The sequence below is a fragment of the Anolis carolinensis genome, chromosome 2 (assembly GCF_035594765.1).
Source record: "Anolis carolinensis isolate JA03-04 chromosome 2, rAnoCar3.1.pri, whole genome shotgun sequence".
Taxonomy (NCBI): domain Eukaryota; kingdom Metazoa; phylum Chordata; class Lepidosauria; order Squamata; family Dactyloidae; genus Anolis; species Anolis carolinensis.
Window position 1 is genome coordinate 223,028,915 of NC_085842.1, and position 14,889 is coordinate 223,043,803.

Consider the following 14,889-nt stretch of genomic DNA (forward strand, 5'->3'; position numbering starts at 1 on the left):
TCTAATTTAATTGCCATGGCCCAGTGCTATGCAATGCTGGGATTTGTAGTTTGGTGAGACACCAACCTTCTTTGGCATCCCTCATGATCCCACATGACAGCCTCCATGACCCCATAGCATAGAGCCAAGGCAGTTAAGGTGCATTCCTTCAACAGCATAGATCACACCAAGGCTTTCTTTTCCATTGCTGAAAGCTTTGGTGCCCTAACACTTGTTTTTAAATAAGGAATTACAAGTATGCAGCCACCGCAATGTTCACCTTTTTGGCAAAATTACAAACAGTGCACTTTTTGGTGCTGCGCTTTACATTTGCCAGTAAATACTTTTTTTGTTTTGGGTTTTGAAAATTGAGTTGCGCATTAGATTCAATTGTGCTTTATACTCGAGTAAATAGGGCAGTTTCTGTTTAGTGTTTTAGTTCAGTGTTTTAGTATTGTGCATTTGGTTTAGTCTCCCTTCTCTCTCTGTGTATATATGTGTGAATTTTTTTTGGAATTATGTGTATACTTTTCCCTTTTTCATTTCTTTTCTTCATTTTGCATTATTCTTTTGTTACCTGAATGTGCATTGCTCTGATTGCAAATTAGAATGTCTGCTTAGAAACTCATATAAAACAACAAATATTTCTATATTTGCTTAGAAACCAACAAGGAAATATTTGTTGTTGTTTTTTTTTAAAAAAAGAGGAAAGATGTTCTGCATAACACACACTGTGCATGCTGACAACTTACCTTCCATCCACATAGGCATCGCTTCAGTCTTTCAGTCGCAAAGCCAGATATGAAGAAATTTGATATAATATTCCTTGGAAGAGAAAAGATCCTGGTCCCTTATTCCATTATGAAGCATCAGGTGTCAAGCTTGCGGAAAGGTAAGGCCGCTCTGTGCAGTCATGCCAGCCACATGATCTTGGAGGTGTCTACGGACAAGACCGGCTCTTCGGCTTAGAAATGGAGATGAGCACTAACCTCCAGTCAAATACAACTAGATTTAATGTCAGGGGAAAAGCTTTACCTTCACCTAAGCAAGAGTTTACTGAGTCATCTCCTCTACCTGGACCAGTTAAATGCCTGGATTCTAATTGTGCCAATTGGTGCAAGGCTTCACTTCCATAAACCTGAAATACTGCAGAGCTATTATATTAAAAACGTGGCAGAAGGAATAATTCTTTTGATAACTAGTTCTTCCTAGAATGAGTAAGTGGAAGTCTTCCTAATACTCTATATTTTCAATTGCAAGTATTGTTCACATGAAGATTATTTTTATTTTAGATGTTTTTAAAAATATGTTTTATTTTAGAAAATTTGAACCAATTTATTGCATGATGAACACAGTCAACCCTTCATTTAATTAATCTATGGGAAGTATGGGACATTTGAACTTAATATGGTTCTAAAGGTTGAGAAGGGATGGTGGCTGGCTTTGAAAAAATCAGATGACCTCAAGGCATAAAATCAACTTTAATGGATGTATTGTGTTGGTTTATAGCAGAAATTTGCAATTACATTTGCCACTGAACACATCTGGGGATGTGTTTTTTCCCTAATCTGTTTTTTTTTTAATTCAAAGGGATCCTTTTCACATGTTCTCCAACATTTCAACAATGAAATCTGGAAGAAATGTGGCCAAACATAATCAGTTATGAAAGAGGAAGAGCACATATTATAGGAGAGGAAGAGCACATATTCTAGGAAAAGCAGTTTGCTTTTTTCTGAACCTTCTGGGAAGGACAAAATCCAGCCCATTCTTCTCCTCTCCACCTGCTGAGTTAATGGATTGCAAACTACTTTTTCACTATAAACTCAATTTGCTGTCATATAATTAAATGGATGAGAAAGGGAGAAAGAAGAAAAGAGAGAAACTGAGACATTTTAAAAGCAGCTAGAAAAAAATAATAATTGGGGCCATTCAGGCCACTTGAAGAGTTTGTTTTTACTCTCTGGGATGTTTTAGGCTCAGGAAGAACAGAATTTTTACTTTCAAAAGCTTCCAGGGTGTAAAACAACCTTGGATGGAAGCAAAAATAAGAAATCACCTCCTTTGTCCCCAAATGGTCCCAAATAATTTAGAAGAGTGGCCCGTGGGGGCCACATACCATCTAAAGGTCATTCCCTTTCCCATTTCCTATTTATAGCTATTTTGATGACCAGCTATAATCTAAAATTTGATCCAAAGCCTAAAATTTAGGTCTCACTCATCTTTCTATTTCTTATACAGGATTATCCATCACCCCTCCCCCCCTCAAAATAAAACCTTAATCCTAAAAAACTCTATGTAAAAGAGCTCCAGAATCTTCCCTTCAAACAGAAACACAAAGGAAAGGGGAAACTGAATATCCACAAACACAAAATCACCTTTGGCTGTGCAATCATTCCAGCTCTTTGTGGCACAAAATGTGTAAAGGCATTGTGAAATCTAGTTTAATAAGATTTGGAGATATATTTTAAATCCAGTACTGATACCTTTTACATTTCAAATAGGATGAAACTCTTTTGGAAAGAGGTCAGTATTCAGAACATAATACTCTTTAAACATGTGAAAGATATTTGAGTGGGATATAATATCAACAGATTAACTACCTCACAAATAGAGGCAAAGTTGGTGGGGTAGTTAAATACCTAGAAAAGTCATATGGCAAGAAATTTTGACTAGCAAAAACTCCTAAAAGGAGAAAAATAAATTAATATTAGGAATAAGATAAAGGTTTCTAAAAATGTATTGAGGTTCTTTGGTTAAATTTTCAGATTATCAGCACTCACTTCAAACTCAGATTGAAGATTAATAAAACCAGGTTCTTTAGGGGCTGTATGTATTTTTCATATTATTCAGGAAATGTGATAGATTTTAAAATTTCATTCATTAAATGAATTAAATGCCCCCAGACAAATATATTGAACACATAATTTGCTTTTCACTTGATTGTCTAAGTATTAGCTTTTTTTTTTTTTTTGGAGGATTGCAGGCAAGGGAAGAGGTGAAAATCAAATGAAAAATCTCTGTATGCCTACAGCATCAGGTAAAGTCACAGATTAGCAATTTTTAAACCTAAAATTGGGTAACATAGAATTATAGAGTTCGAAGAGACCAAATGGGCCATCTAGTCCAGCCTCCCACCATGCAGAAAAAGCACACTTCTGGTAACACCTCTGAAAGTTTCTCACATTGAAAATTTTAAGTCATAAAGAAGCCATTCCATCTTTAATTAAATTTTTGACCTAAAAGAAAGAAACATGACACATCTTGGAGAATAGGGGGGTTCATGAGAGGAGCACAACTGTGCAAGAAGTTCCTGTAACATTCAGGGAATAGGATAGGGTGATATAAACCAACTCTGGAACCTTTCCTATTGGAATAAAAAGATCTAAAATGAATCCTGCCGTCTGAAAGGTCACATGCTATATAGCCTTTTGGACCATATTATTCAGCAGAGGAAGAGACTTCATATTGTAAAAATTCTCCTATTCCCCAAACACCTTAAGACAACTTGGTATTATACAGTAGTCCATCCACATTTCTAGGGGATAGGTTCACAGGATCCCCACTAAAGTGGATTAACTTCCAATATAAATAAAAATGGCTAATGTTTTTTTTTCCCTTTGGAGAACACTTATCTGGGCATTTGTAGGCTCTCCAATACAATTCCTTGGTCAACCTACCTCTGAAACTAACCACAAAATTAGACTAGAGCACCTACAAATGCCTACAGAGAACTTTTTTCTCCAAACATGTGTAGGAAAATAGTGGAGACAGTAGTGCATAACTAATTGCCTTGTATACTTATATACAAGTTTAGAAATTGTAAATGAAAAGTAAATACAACCAACTGGATAGACTTATCTGTGGGTCAATGTGAGTACTGTACTTTTATTATTATCCAAAAAGAAATGATTGATGGCAGAAACTATCCCCCAATTCATTGGGAGGGAGCAGAGAAGCATAAGTGTTGTATGGATGATGCCATCAACCCTGGAAATCAAAATATCCCTATGTCCCAGTACTAATCCTGAGTCTTCTCCATCAGTGCTTCTGAAGATATTCGATATGGATAGGCCTTTTTTTCTCCCAATATGCCAGAGGACAAGCACTATATTTGTGCCCATTTGGTACAATTATTTTTGGGGATTCAGTGGGTGATGGCTCATGGGAGCAATGCTCAACACTTTGAGCAATACTGACCTATATCACTCATTTCCTTTCTGTAAAGCTTTTCTGAAAAAAATAAGTGTTAATTATTGCATGAAGCCTCCCTGAAATAATACTATTTGTCTCAGTTGACTCCCTCCCTCTCTCTCTCCCTTCCTCCTTCTTTCAGTTTCAGGCAAAGGGAAAAATGTTCCATATGAGGAACACATGGAAGAAACACATAAAAACTGAGATCAGCCGGTGTCCTCTCAGTGGCACTAGTGATATTGCTAGTTGGCATAGTTTTCAGCATTGTAGCTATTAACCAATGTACCAAGCAACCAAGGTAAGTCTATCACACATGCTCTTGTTGCCACAGAGCAGCTCACTGCTCATGACAAAAGGACACCACCCCTTTCCACAACTGTCTGTATCGTGGATGAGCCATAAATGTTTTCAGATGAGTCGGCGCCACTTTGGAACAAGAAAAAAAGAAGCGCAGGAGCTGGAACAGCAAGCATTGTGCATGCATCTGAACCAGTCCAAGCGCCTCCACTCTCAGCACACGCTCCCGCACCTCCAGTAAGTACACCAATAACAAGGAGTCCCAGGACTCCCACTACCAAAGCAGCAAAGGCAGGAGCATTATACTTCCGTCAAGAGTGGGCCGGGGTTTCAGAGGAAATGTCTGTTATCTTTCATCCACAGCATTTCTGCACAGCGCTTCGGCCACCACTGGAGGCCAGGAAAGATGGGGAGCCAAACCAAGTGGAGTCATATGAGACTTGGGTAAGGAACTTAAGACAGTAGAATTACATTTCTTAGAAGAGGAGGGAAGTGGGTCAAGCTTTCAGAGAAAGTGCTCTAATAGCCTCGTTGCTGCTGTCTCTTTTTCACAGTGCACGGCTGAAAGAACGCCAAGCAGGTCCTCACTTTGGAACTTGGAGTCAGTCGGTTCCTTTGAAACAGACAGGTAACTTCTTCTCACTTTCTGAGTGGAGTTTGGGTCTTGTGGTCCCTGAACTGCCATCCAAGCTTCTGCACTCCATGAAGGGTCAGGTCGACTTCACAGCTGTCACAGGGCACCTTCTCACACTCCACAGGGCCAGAGCAGTGAGGGTCAAAATCCTGTTTCTGCAAATATACAAGCCACAGAGTATATGTATTGGAGGAAGTGGACTCATGTATAGCTATTGCTGGGAACTGAAGGGAATGAAGGCGCTGGATAACCCTAAAGAGGCCCTGAACAACCTTTAAAAGGCACTGACAGGGCATAATGGGCCCTGGACAACCCACTGCCTTCATCCTAGACCTGTTGGCTCCAAGGGATCTAGTTAGCACCTGGGTGGAAATCATGCAAAAGCTGGCTCCGTAGTCAGATCCCTCTATTCTTTGCTCTTCAAAGGGAGGAGCATTCCCTTCTGACCAAGCACTGCAACACTAATGCTTGGTCAGAAGGGAAGGGCAAATGAAGAGACGGGAGGGTCAAGCAGGCACTAGGCCAGGGAAGACATTTTTCCTGCTTTCTTTGTGAATCCTCTTTCTGAGGAATATGTCACTCTGGGGGATATCAGCAATTTCAACTCTGAAGACTGTGCCCTCCAAACTCAGCCAGCTAGAATGAGAAGGTCCTTCTTACTCAGAAGCAGTATACCATTGAAGGAACCTTGGTGTCAAAAGAAGGAAGATGGGCTGCCTTCCTAAAATACCTGCAAGGTACCCTGTGGGAGCTGACTTGCTGGACATCCTTGGGTTGCAAGTCAGAGGTGTCACCTTCACTTTAGTGCTACAGGGTAGGTAACCTTGGGGTTTTATGTTCTTACTAGCTGTGCCAGGCCATGTGTTGCTGTGGCAAAGTGTGGTGGTATGGGAAATAAAGTATTGAGGAACTGGTGGTAGTATATGTTATTTCCTAAAGCTTGTGAATATAAAATATTTTTGGTAGTTCATTTTTTTTGTCTGTAGGAAGCAAGTAGGAATGCTGCAATTAGCCAGAATGATTAGCATGTAATGGCCTTTCAGCCTCAAAGCCTGGCTGCTTCCTCCCTGGGGAAATTTTTTGTTGGGAGGTGTTAGCTGGCCCTGATTGTTTCATGTCTTGAATTCCTCTGTTTTTAGAGTGTTTTTTTTAAATTTATTGTTCTGATTTTAGAGTTTTTTAAATACTTGGAACCAGATTGTGTTCATTCTCATGGTAAACAGCATCACAATAATATTATTATTAATAATAGTAATAATAATGACTCTGATAATATACGCTACTTCTCTCCCTCCTCAGATTGCATGAAGGTGTACTATTGAAAGGGAAGTTAATTTTCTCCAAGGATTCAAGGTCAATCTTCACCTGGCTGATGTTTTCTCTACTTCTTCTCTCAGGATTATGAACTGGGAAGGAAGAGAAGAATGCAAGCAAGAAAAGGTCCAACTAACCTCAGGCTCATCTTTATCAGTTCATCTAGATTAAACAAAGCGTATGGACTGAATCTGGAGCACCCTCCTTTTCAGCCCTTTCCTTCCATAGCCTTTGTTCACTCAGGGGCCCATGCGCCATTACCGTTTTATAGCTGCGTTCTTCAGGCATTTTGCTTTGGTTTCCTGAGGCTATGTCCCCTCCTTGGGTCTACTCACCCCATTCTTCTCTGTTTTTTTTTTTTTTAAGAAACTGGGAAACGGAAATATTTACTTATATATATATTAGCTGTACCTGGCCACGTGTTGCTGCACCCTATTCTGGTTAAATGGGAAAGAGAGGATAGAGAAAGAGCAGGTTTCAAGATATATGTAATTTCAAAATGCTTGTGGGTAGGTAATATTTGTGGTGGTTCATTGTCTGTGCAGATATAGAGATTGTCTGGTTTGGCGACTCTGGAACCCATAACATATTATTGTCCATGTGATAAGCAATCTGTGTCCTCATGTAAACCACAGAATTCTAAAGATTTCCTCTGAGTGTAAACATAGATAGATGAATGGATTGATATAGATCTCTTTCTTTCTCTGTCCTCCCCTTGGAGAAAATGACAGGGGGCTTAGCTTCCTCTTTGGCCATGCCCCCCGTGTTATTTTCCTGCTGAAAGAGGCCACAGGCCCCTCCCAGGGAGTGACCCCAGTGCCCCTCCTCCCTATTATTGAAAATCTGGCTACCAGTATTAAAAAACTCTAAAATCAGGTCAGTAAATAAAGAACACTACACAGAAAACAGTGGAATTCCAGATATGAAACAATCAGGGCCAGCTAACATCTCCCAACAATGGACTCTCCCAGGCAGGAAGAAGCCAGGCTTTGAGGCTGCAAGGCTATTGCAACATTCACACTTGCCTCAAGCAGAAAATAATTCTTTCTCCCACCCTGGACGTTCCACAGATATACAAAGAGAAGGCTCCCGTATGATAGTAAAACATCCGGGAGTCCTCTGGGCAACATCTTTGGAGACGGCCAATTGTCTCACACCAGAAGCGACTTGCTTCTCAAGTTGCTCCTGACACGGAAAAAGAATGAAAGAAAAATATACTGTAATTATAATAATATAATGTGCTGCAGGATGTTCCGCAACAACAATTTTTTTTGAAGCTTAATAAACCCTTTTCCATGTTTTTATGATAGAACCCCAGGAAATAATGACATTGATAAGCCTAGAAGCAAAAATTATAGCATTACAGTGTAACATATTATTATAATACAGTAGAGTCTCACTTATCCAACACTCGCTTATCCAACGTTCTGGATTATCCAACGCATTTTTGTAGTCAATGTTTTCAATACATCATGATATTTTGGTGCTAAATTCGTAAGTACAGTAATTACTACATAACATTACTGCTCATTGAACCACTTTTTCTGTCAAATGTGTTGTATAACGATGTTTTGGTGCTTAATTTGTAAAATCATAACCTAATTTGATATTTAATAGGCTTTTCCTTAATGCCTCCTTATTATCCAACATATTTGCTTATCCAACATTCTGCCGGCCCGTTTATGTTGGATAAGTGAGACTCTACTGTATTAAAATAATAATGTAATAAAATTATAATATAATTATACTATAATACAGTTATTATATGATATAATATTATAATATAATAAGTATAATAATATATAATAACAATGTAACACAATTATAATACTATAATAAGTAGTGGTATCTCTCGCTCACCTCGCTGGGGCCCATGAAAAGAATTTTCACTCTCAGTACACTCAGGACCTGCATATCTCCGTGATCGCCTCCTTCCCTACGAACCTTGTCCCAGTTGCGGCTGGTGGGGATGAGGGAGAGGGCCTTCTCGGTGGTCGTCCCTCGACTCTGGAACTCTCTCCCCAGGGAGAGTAGGTTGATTCCTTCTTTATCCATCTTCCACCGAGAATTAAAAACATGGCTATTCAGAAGTGCCTTTGAATGAATTAGCTTACCAGACATGTAATCTGTTTATAAAATCATATTGCACTTTATCGCTGTCCCTCATTCTATATGCCTAAGCACTTTAATGAACTGTTTCCTTGCTCGTTCCCACTTACCCAGATTCTACTTACAGACCCCTCAGAGTTTTGCACTAGTCACCTTATGTTGTATGTGCAATTGATGCTAAGTTTTTAAGAATTGTTATGTGATAATTACATTTTATTGTTATTGTCTAAATTATTGTTTTACTGTTTTAACTATTGTTTTTACATAAGTTATGTTGTTGTTGTTGGGTTCATCCCTGTGTAAGCCGCCCCGAGTCCCTTCGGGGAGATGGTGGCGGGATACAAGAATAAAGTTGTTATTATTATTATTATTATTATTATTATTATTATTATTATTATTATTATTATTATTATAGTACCCCTCCTTTCCTTGGCTAGGCCACAGAGCCTCAGCTTTGAGTAAGTCGCCAAGCCAACCTGAATGGTGAAGAGACAGGCCTAGCTGTCCCCTGCAGCTTCGCCCATGTCAGTTGCGAAAGGAAAGAGACAAATTGGCTATTGCTAGCACCACTTCTAAGGAGAGGAGTTGTCTATTATGATGGCTGCTAAGAGAGAAGGAGACTTCTTGGCCGCTGCTAAGGGACATGGTTTTACCTGACTCAGGTGTGACAGGTGTGAATAGTAGGTATGTGAATACATTAAAATATTTGCCAGTTCGAATGCCATGTTGTGTCCAAATTACAAAGCAATTGGTTTGAGAGATATGAGGTCTCTCACAAATGGACATTTTACACACACACACACACACACACACACACAAGTGTGTGAGCTGGGAAAGGCAAACATGAGTAGAAAAGAATGGCCAACAATGTGATGTCTTGCTCCAACCCCCCCCCCCCTCTTATTTTCACCCTTTCCTCATGCTCCCAAGCCCATCTAGCTTTCCTTCCTTGCTAAGTCGTTTCATGGGGCCCTCCGTCCCTCTGTCATTTCAGGGAAGGAGCTGCCTTCCAGGGACTTAGGAGATTTGCCAGTTTTCACACGGCCAGCCTCCCCATCCCTTTCTGCTTGTCAGTCCCTCTTCAAACTGCCATTTTGAGACTCCTCTTTGACAGGAGAGCCATTTTGGAAGGCCCTCTTTTGGAGGGAGACTCCTTTTCTACCTCCAAAAGGGCTCCATTTTGTGTTGGCCCTGCCAAAGAGGCCACACTCTCCATTGACATACTTGCTTCTTGGCATAGCCACACTCTCTCAGCCTCACATGTGGATTAGGGCTGCTCTCTCTCAGCCCGAGCTCATTATGAAGCAGTGACATTCTCAGCTCAGGTTGACTGGGCTTTCGTAGTTTTAAGGCAACAACATTCCTTTGGCGTCACTGTATTTCTCTGGACTTACAAGGGTCACACTCTCTCATCCCTCAGCTTCCTTGAAACCCTCGCTTCCCAGCAGTCTCTCTCTCTCTCAGCCTCCATGACAGAGCTGTAGGGCATGAACAATCCCTCAGCCTCATCATAGGGTCACACACTCTCAGCTTCCTAAGGGCAGGGCCACAGGCTGCCATCCATTATATTGATCAGCCATCATGGCCACCAACTGCTAGTTCTCCTTCTGAAGGAACTCTGAAGTGGCAGCATTATAGGAGGAGGGCTGGCCAATCAGCATGCTCCACACCGTGGGCCTTGATTGGTCGGTGGGAGGCTGGAATTGAGAATAGCATTCCTCAACCAGAGTGAAGGTTTTTCTTAAATCAGAGGCAATGTTCTAATGAGCTATATGTTCAGTGTAGATAAAGATATTATTATAGGAGGGTGTAGACCAGGCATGGGCCAACTTGAGCCCTCTGGATGTTTTGGACTCCAACTCCCACCATTCCAAACAGCCTCAGGTCCCTTCCTTTTCCTCCTCATTGCCTGGCCCAAGAAAGGCTGTCTGTCCGTCCCCTCTGCCTCTGGAGCTGCCTATGCTTTTGAACCTATTGAAATAGACATGAATCAATCAGGGCCAGCTAACACCTCCCAATAAAGGATTCCCCCCTGGCAGTAAGCAGCCAGAACGTGAAGCTGAAATGCTATTCACTGCTCATCAAGGTGGCCAATTGAAACATTAACACCTGCTTCCAACAGACAAGAGTTCTTTCTCCCACCCTGGACTGGCCACAGATATATAAACCCCGCTTGACTACAACAGACCCCACAACCTCTGAGAATGACTGCCACAGATGTGGGTGAAACATCAGGGAAGAATGCTTCTGGAACATGGCCATACACCCCGGAAAACTCACTGCAACCTATTGAAATAGTTTATATTGAAGAGGATCTACCTGAAAGGATTTTTGGTGGGCCAGATGCAGCCCTCCAAAGTCATTTACTCGGCCCCTGCCCTAAACTTTAGACTTAAGGTCACCTTAAGTCTGAAATGACTTGAAGGTACATAACAACAATCCTAATGAACTTGGCTCATTAGCCAAAAGCAGGTTTACATTTCCCATTCAGATATTAGTAAATTTATGTTGGTTAAAATTTTTCTGAGGGACCTAAACTTGGCCCTCTGCTTAAAAGGTTCGAAGACCACTGCGCTAACCATGTAATGGCTGAGTCTCTGAGGGCCCTTCCACACAGCCATATATCAGGGCAGAAAATCCCACAATATTTGCTTTGAACTGGGATATCTGAGTACACATATTGAACTGGAATATACTGCCATATATTCCAGTTCAAAGCAGATATGGGATTTTATTCAGCTATATGGAAGAGGCCTGAGGCCCCTTCTACAAGAGGCCTGAGGCCCCTTCTAGATTCTATATCCCAGAATCCAATCCCACATTATCTGCTTATCCCAGATTAGTTGGCAGTGGAGACTCAGGCCCCTTCCACACAGCTGAATAAAATCCCACATTTTCTGCTTTGAACTGGAACGTATGGCGGTGTGGACTCAGATAACTCAGTTCAAAGCAGATATTGTGGGATTTTCTACCTTGATATTCTGGGATATAGGGCTGTTTGGAAGGGCCCATCGTTTCCTAAATACAGGGGTTTTGCAATAAAGCAGATAAATCTGGGATGGGATCCGGGGATATAGATGAAGGGGCAAAGATGTAAAAATACTCTTCTTAATCCAAAGTCAAAAGCAGGAGGCCCCTTTATATATACAACAATATAAAGTGCTCCCTAGGAAGGGTAAGAATATTTTTCTAATACATGTTGTGATATTAGTCCCTGATCAATGGCTGAGAGCCAAGTCCTAAAACATGCTTGTTCTCCGTCTATTATTTATTTTTATCCCGCTTTTCTCCCAAGGGTGGGATTCAAAGCGGCATATATGGTCAAAACAGCAAAAATACACATAACATAAAAAATCAGAAACCAAATGAACAGATAACACACAGTCCAGACCAGGCATGGGCAAACTTGGGCCTTCCAGGTGTTTTGGACTCCAGCTCCCACAATTCCTTTAAGCGGCTGAGTAAAGGAAGGGGCCTGAGGCTGTAAGGAATTGTGGGTGTTGGAGTCCAAAATACCTGAAAGGCCCTAGTTTGCCCATGCCTGGTCTAGAAGATGACTACTAGCATACAACCTGCTGGTGATACTTACTCTGATAAATGCTTTTAACCCCATGATGAAATGAACAAAGTGTATTTAAACCTCCGAGCAAACAAGAGCAAACACTTGTTAGGCTTCGGCACAGCAGAAAACGCTATTTAGCTTCAGCCTTGGCCCTTGTCAAGAAAGGCAATGGGCAGCCTTGGTGAGTTATAACCACATTGTTACATCATTCTTACATCACTAAATACCTGGATGCCTTCTCTGGAAGGGGTGGGTGCAAATACATTATAATAGGCTGAAGTTTAATGGTTTTAATGACACAAATGGTGTAATAGTTTTTAAAGTTTTATTTATATTTTAATTAATACATTCGTATTGTAATTAGTGGAGCCCCTGGTGGCACAATGGGTTAAACCCTTGTGCCAGCAGGACTGCTGACTGAAAGGTTGGCGGTTCAAATCCGGGGAGTAGGGTAAGCTCCTGTCTGTCAACTCCAGCTTCTCATGCGGTGACATGAGAGAAGCCTCCCACAGGATGGTAAAACATCTGGGTGTCCCCTCAGCAACGTCCTTGCTGACAGCCAATTCTCTCACACCAGAAGCGACTAGCAGTTTCCCAAGTCACTCCAGACACAATTTTTTAAATTAGTTTTATGTTTATTATTATATTCATTAAGCCCTATATCAAGCACCGAGATCAGCCATGAATATGTTGAACAGCATGGGGGATGAAACGGAGCCCCAAGGGACCCCACAGGCCAGTGGCCAGGGAGTCGCAGAGGAGTCCCCGGCACCACCTTCTGAGAACGTCCCTCCAGGAATGGACAGCCCCATCCAGAAAGGCGGCTCAGAAGGATACCATGGTAGATAAAAGTAGTGGTAAAAGCCAATAACTTGATAGTACAGTTTCAAACAGAAAGAGAGATGTTAGCAAAGCATTCTGTGTCAAATATATATTCAGCAAAAAAAACCCAAAAAACAAAAAAAACCCAAAAACTTCACAAGAGGGAATAGTGAAACTTTACAGACAAGAAATGTTCACTATGTCGTTTAAGAAAAAGGTCAGCAGTTCGAATCTGAGGAGCAGGGTGAGCTCCCTCCATTCGCTCCAGCTTCTGCCAAACTAGCAGTTCGAAAACATGCAAATGGGAGTAGATCAATAGGTCCCACTGAGGGGAAGGTAATGGTGCTCCATGCAGTTATGACGGACACGTGACCTTGGAGGTGTCTATGGACAACGCGCTCTTTGGCTTAGAAATGGTGATGAGCATCAACCCCCAGAGTTGGATACAACTAGGTTGAATGTCAGGGGAAAACCTTTATCTTACTACCACCATCACTCTTTTGTTATTTCTTAGGGGGATGGGAAAAGAAAGACTCCTGTTTCAATGGTCAAGTTGTACAATTGAGATGACTTTAAAAATAGAATTTTAAAAAAATAAACTAATTCTAAGGCGTAAAAGGATGCTTTTGTGAATACACTTTCCTAACAAAGGTCCATCTTAAAAAATACCCAACTAATTTAGCTTTTGAGAAGCGATATAGAAGTGATATAGATTTGAGCTTAGAAATGTGTCCTAAGAGATAGTTTAAATACCGTTTTTGCAACAGAAAGTGTTTCTATCATTTTGTACAGCTCTCATTTCATTCCCCTCTTTTAGATAAAAGTCTCATATTGTGGTTCTCAACCTGTGGGTCCCCAGATGTTTTGGCCTTCAACTCCCAGAAACCCTAACAACTGGCAAACTGGCTGGGATTTCTAGGAGTTGTAGGCCAAAACATCCAGGAACCCACAGGTCTAATAGGACAAGAATGCACTGAGGTGTGTGTTTACTTGTCAGGATCACATCCCCTTTTCACGTTCTCTTGTCCAAGTTAAACATACCCAGTTCCTGAGGCCTTTCCTCATTTCAGTCACCTTCTTCTGTTCAAGTTCACTTCTTCAGGTGTTTTAGATTTCAGTTCCCAAAAGCCACAGCTATTTGGCAAAAAATGTACAGTGGTGAGAGGCCGATTCTTTTCATCTCTATAAGCTTCCCCTGCTGAGGTGCAGATGAAGACCATGAGTTTCACCAGGAATTCAGATGTAGTCCTGGATGGTGCTTGGGAACCCTGTCCCACTCCTCCCTCTCTATGCATCAAAGACGACCTGAAAGACATTCACAACACTATCTCCTTCCTTCTACCCTTAATTATTCCAAACCATTCCTCTCCCATACCCCATTTGTGTTACTGAGAGACATCAAATGGATCAATGCCAAACTGTTTCTCCAAAGGAAACGTGTCTTTTATCTTCTCTTTTATAGTATGAGCAATAGATAGTCAAAGCAGACATTTCTACAAAGTAGTTGTGGGAAATGTGTGATGATATGTTTCTTTTATTTGCTATATCAGTGATTTAAAAAACAGAAAGGCAACACTAGACATTGTTTAAAAGTCATTTTATTTCATGGTCAGCATCGGGCTCATCATAACAGCTGAACTCTTAATTGAATCACACACAGAACTAAAATATTCCATAAATGCATTGGCGCTCATATTGTTAAACCCCACACTGATAGAAATTGATGAGATGGGAGAGGCAAAACTTGTATCTAAACATCACTTTCTGAAAATAAAACCTTTTAGCCTAAATTCCTCAAAATAATCCACAGTTTGTCTACGTTAGTGAAGGGAACCCCTCATTTTCCTTTACAGACCGGACAAGAAGCACAACTGTGTTCCTTGGGAAACAATTCCAATAGAAAACCACACCCATTTCAAAATCTGAACAGAAAAATATAACCTACCTACCACCTTCTAATATCTGATTTTGTTTGGGGGAA

At 40.9% G+C, this 14,889-nt stretch overlaps 1 long non-coding RNA gene across 1 annotated transcript; it reads right to left on the reverse strand.

Moving 5' to 3' along the window:
- Positions 1 to 3,828: 3,828 nt before the first annotated feature.
- LOC134296562 (uncharacterized) lies at positions 3,829 to 11,988 on the reverse strand. Its single transcript, XR_010003355.1, has 3 exons — positions 9,919 to 11,988; positions 8,276 to 8,470; positions 3,829 to 5,256 (listed from the first exon to the last, which is right to left on the reverse strand). It is a non-coding gene; the product is annotated as an uncharacterized LOC134296562 (long non-coding RNA).
- Positions 11,989 to 14,889: the final 2,901 nt, after the last annotated feature.